Source organism: Polyodon spathula, chromosome 16, assembly GCF_017654505.1.
Source record: "Polyodon spathula isolate WHYD16114869_AA chromosome 16, ASM1765450v1, whole genome shotgun sequence".
NCBI classification, from domain to species: domain Eukaryota; kingdom Metazoa; phylum Chordata; class Actinopteri; order Acipenseriformes; family Polyodontidae; genus Polyodon; species Polyodon spathula.
In genome coordinates this window covers 13,247,669-13,253,239 of record NC_054549.1, presented here as the reverse complement: position 1 = coordinate 13,253,239, position 5,571 = coordinate 13,247,669, and positions in this window count along the sequence as shown.

Below are 5,571 nucleotides of genomic sequence, written 5' to 3'. Positions count from 1 at the left end.
ACTGTCAGGGAATGCCCCCAGGCACTGAACTTTTCTCTCTGACTCACCGTGAGTTGTTTTATTGGTTCTGAACAGACGACGTAATTTTAACTGTTACTTTCTACCTTGTAATTTAAACACGAATACATCATAACCGACACTGCTGAGAATGACGTCTTCATTCAGCATAACCGACACTGCTGAGAATGACGTCTTCATTCAGCATAACCGACACTGCTGAGAATGACGTCTTCATTCAGCATAACCGACACTGCTGAGAATGACGTCTTCACAATGACACAGACCACCATTCATGAACATTCTTGCTGAATATTCAGGTATTCATATTTTATATTCACATACAGAAATTGTGTACATATTACAATTCGGAGCAAATTATTAAGTTGTTTCCTGTTTATATAATCCAAAATATTAAACAGAGCGAATCTAACTAAAGATATAGAGTCAAAAAACAATGAAAATGGTCTCTTTTATGAATAGAACGCATCACTGGAAGGTTCACAGAGTTGAGGTAGGTACCCTTGTCTTATCAAATAGGAATCATAGGATTCATACCAGCTGATTTCCTACACTGCAAACAAACCATTTGCAGATTCTCCCTAGTCTAGTCCGTTTTCAACGTGAATTGTGTTTAACTTATGTCTGTATTGAGGGAGCCAGCATTTGTTTTGTACTATTGGATACTTTGCTGTAGCCCTTTAGGAAACTTGTATCCATCTCTTGGGAATTCAACTTTCCAGAGCCCTGCAAACTTAATTAAAACAAGCCTTGGTAATAATCAAGAGGTTCAGAGTTGTCGGAAAAAGCAGAGTTAATTTGAGATTGGTGAAGGACTTATCTTAAGAGCACACACAGATACTTTTACTTAAGAACTGTGCCTAATAATATGAAGCCAGGGTGCATAACCATTGCTGTGAAATAAAATGGGGGGGGGGGGGGGCCCAAAACCTCACAAGAGTACCTATACGTGAAGGTACCTATACGTGAAATACAACTGGTCCATTGTCTAGCGTACAAAGCAGACATTCCATTCTATGCCAGATTAAGAATGCTGCAATGGGTTCTATTCAATTGACCTAAACTAAACACTGGCATCTCTAAATTCTGTACAGTTTCTGTTAAAATAATTGAAATAGATCTGCTTGTTATACCACCAAGGTTATGGACAGCAGACATCTAACAGTGCATAGCTGTGTCTTTGATACAGTTACAGATTAATTGCATTTGCAACAATAAGATCATTTACCGTGTTATACAGAAACCAAGGCTGTAGTTCCAGCAATAGCGGATTATCACAATAGTCCATTGTGCCTCCTGGGAAGGGAATAAGTACTCATTCTGTAAACCTGGAAGTCCAACAGACATCCATCCTTTTTGAAGAATAGAGCAAGACAATCCTAATTATCTGCACTGGACAACAGCAGGACTGAGCTGTGATCTGAACACATTGGGGGCAGATTCTGGATGTGCATTCATTAGACACACTGCAATGCATTAATTATTCCATTCATATATTTTGCTATGATCAATCTTTCAACGTTATGCATATAAAAAAGTATTTGCTCCTCATTATACTAAATGTGTTGGTTTTTTTATGCAGTAATCACTTTGTTGTTTGTTCGGATTGTTTATATTGCCTTATTTGTGTTGCACAGTGGGGGCGGGTTTGCATTACATTTTTAAAACTGAACGCAAGCGATTCTAAATGAGAAACTGTGCCCTTACCACTTGCAGATTCTCCCTTAGTCGAGTCGGAATTAATTTGCATTCCTTTGCATACCAGTGGTACACAGCTTTAGTTTTCAAATACCAGCTGATATCGATCTCTCATTAGCTCAATAGATACCCCTGTGTTGTGTGGACATTAGTGCATTCAAGCACTCAATCATAAATGCTGAGTTAAAACTATATGGAACTCTGTCAAATTTTTATTAAATGTCTTTGTCAGTGTTACATCAATATAACACTGATAGAAATACCAAACAGATATTTTGCCTACTTGACTAAAAACTAAGGACTGGATTTTAAAGTTTGGTAACATTGAGCACACTTTCTTTTTTTTTTAACAGTTAACAGTGTTTTTTTCAGATGTGGTAAGAATACCAGCTGCTTAGTTGTTTAGCAGTGTGTTTGTAGGAGGGCAAGAACAAATCCCAGATGAGCAAGTGGCAAATAATGTGATTATCTGAAACCGAGTGGTTCAAGTCTGAGGAATGACCTCTTTATTTCATAGAGACACAGCCACTCCCACAAGCAAAAGAGACACCCCTGCTTCATCTGCTGTGTTACTTTACATAATCAGCATGGAGCTAGAGGCACAGTGAGCAATGGCATTTGTAATTACTAGGACTGCTCTAACCCTGAACATTATGATTCATCTGTCATTTTTTAATTTGTACATTCATTTCGGATCACATAAAATGCATTAAATTCAATCTTCTTTTCCTGGCTCTAGAAAGCAACTTTCCTATTGGCATTTTTAATTAGTTAATTTTTTTGTACTCCTATTCATTATGGCACTGTTGTTGCTGATTTGCCGTCACATGTCCAAAGGCAATTAGCTGAATATGAAAGGGAAGCTATTGGCTGTGTGAATGCAGCTGTGTGTGTTGAGTGGTGTGTGTGTGTGTGTGTGTGTGCGTGGCAGAATAATGCCATTATGGAACTACATTTGATAGCACAGTTGTAAGTAAACAGCTAAGGATTACACCAGCAATCAAATGACCAGTACTGGAGCTGCTAGTAGTGTGCAGTAGATAAACAAGATACTAATGTATTTTATTTGGAATATCACAGTGTCTTCTGAGCTTTACACAACAGCCTGCTAGCTTCTCGCCATGCAGTTTGTTATTCTGTCCTTGGCTGGAGGTGTTTGTATTTTAAACCTTAAAAAATACTCACCCTTAGATTAGAAATGACAGCTGGGTTTATTTTGATGATACACATAACAGCACCCATTATAGCCATGCTTTAACTCAATGGTAATCCAGCTGTTGATGCCAGAATTAACACCACTAAATACAATACAATACTATAAGGTTGAGGGCTGTTGAGTTGAGTTGTATTTCCTAAACCGCTTTGCAGATCTGTTGAAAAAGTCATTAAAATAGACCTTTATACAGCCTTTTAAAATGGGACTGTACACAGCAAATTGGCCAGTGTTAAATCAACTCAGAAGGATCTAACACTTTTCCAGTGTCCCTATAGCCCCACACACCACAGTGTAAAAGGTACACTTTCGAAAAAGTTAAAAAATAGCACTTTCATCGTGTAAAACATTTAACACTGTGGGCGTACAATTGACGTCTCTTTCAGTGTATAACTAGCACCCCTTTATTGCAAAATTAACTACCTAAGTGTTTGGAAATAACACTGGGAGAGTGACATTAACACTGCTGTAGTGACAATTTAACTCATATGACTACATAATTGTACTCTCTGTATGTAATTATCTTCAAAATATCCACGAAAGTAAATGAAAATATTGTACCGAGCACAGGAATATTGGGGAGAAACACACCAAGGCTCACACATATAACATGGTTTATTTAGGCAGCTTTCCCTTACCCTATTTCCCATCCCAGCATCCTCTGCTGTTAATTAACATATTTGTGGAGGCCGGCTCCGGGCACGGCACACAATTAGCCAACAGGTGGCAACAGCGAGTCAGTCCAGCCATGACCGTTACAATATATTAGCCTACCTTGAATTTGTCCAGCATGGTCAGAAACTGCTCCATTACAGGAACCGCCAACTAAAATCCTGAATGTTGATATTTTGAATATACTTTATTTTACACTGTGATATAGACCTTGGTTTGGATATGAAACAACACTGCATGGGGTCAAAGTTGAAAATTGAACACCTAAATTCAACACTAACGGTTAACACTGGGCTTTCAACGCTGGCCAATTTGCTGTGTACAAAATAGAGGAAAGGATAAACAAGGAGGAGTAGTCCAGACTTTGCTGTCTGATTCTCTCAAAGTACTTTTCTAAAACAAAACTAGAGGTCTGTGGGGGAGAGAGGGTTTCTGTTGTCAAGACCAAGTGTGTGAACAATTTTCTCCGGCACACAGAAAAAACACAGCTCAGCAAGACTTTCAAAGAAGGGGAAGTTTGATCAAGAATATACACTACCTAGGATATTGCTGGAAGCCTAGAGGAGAGACACTGGCAAGACCGCCCCACCTCACAACCCCCTTTAAGCAATCAAAAAATGATTGCTTTCAGGAAACGAAACTTGATTTATTGGTCCAGGACCAGTGCTAGGAAGAAATGCACAACCACATCTTTAAATCAAGTGTAAAGGTTACATTAGAATCCAGGGATGGGTCTCAGGTTGGATATGAAGAACTGTGCCTTCTAATAAATGTATTTAATGAGAAACATCAAACTGCAGCATTCAAGTTTAAAATGTTTTTTTTTTTAGTTTGGTCCTGTGGGGGGTTAGTAGCATGGACTGTATTTAATAGTGTATGAAAGGAAGCGCTCGGGTGATTTTGAAAGGCTGCGCTTCTTTTAAGAGAAACGTAAATGGAGTTATCGATGTGGATATCAAAAATAAATGGAAATCTACCTGGATTGAAATCCGATAGCTGCTATATCCTAAGCATGTCTTTTTTTATAGGTCTTCGATAAATTATTCTCTATCTTCTAGTCTGGGAATTTCAAAACAGGACATTTACAGTGCTTGGAATTTTTTTTTTTTTTAAATAAAAACGAGTTAGCAGTTTAAAATAAACTTTAAAAAAACGAGTTGGGAAAATCACAAACAGACAATGCCACATCGTTTAATTAGGACTTTTTTGCATAACATCGTAGATTATAACTTTTTTCATATTGGCTTAGATGCGACAATGCAACAACACATATAAACAAATCATAAACACATAAATATACATTATACCTGCAAAATAATTTTTTATTATTTGAACAAAAACTATTTCTTTCATGTCACTTTAATTATACCAATATAGGAAAGTACATTGCTTTACAGTTTGTGTGCAGAAAACGGCATAATTATACTTGTGAGAAAGGGCAGATAATAGCAGTGTTGGATGCACTGAATGCATCTTACTTTTCCAGTGGAGTCCCGCAGTGCCAGATCCACCACAAGAAGGGTGAATCAAACCAACTCTAATAACACAAAATGATATGATGCTGTTGTTTCTCAGCAGTCACATACTGTACCACTCGCTGAGGTTATTCATGGGAGTTGTGACATGGCAATTCCATGGTCACTGTTGTTAGAATTAACATAATTACAGCCCTGACATTCAAAATTACACTGCTTTTACAAAGAAGCAGGATTTTGTTAGCAGGATGTTATTTACTATTATTTACAAGACTACCACTGTGCTGTTTTGCTGTAAATGCTGTATGTAAGGTAAGTGCACAACAATGAATCTTGCATTGATTTCCTATTTGTATAATATATTAAAGTGCGGAATGCTTCATTTTTCTAAAGGTTTTGCGCTATTGATTTGGTATTTCATATATTTAGGTAATTGATGAGTGTAGTGATCTTTGAAGGACGGGGCTGACAGTTCTTCAGCACACAACCAAGTCA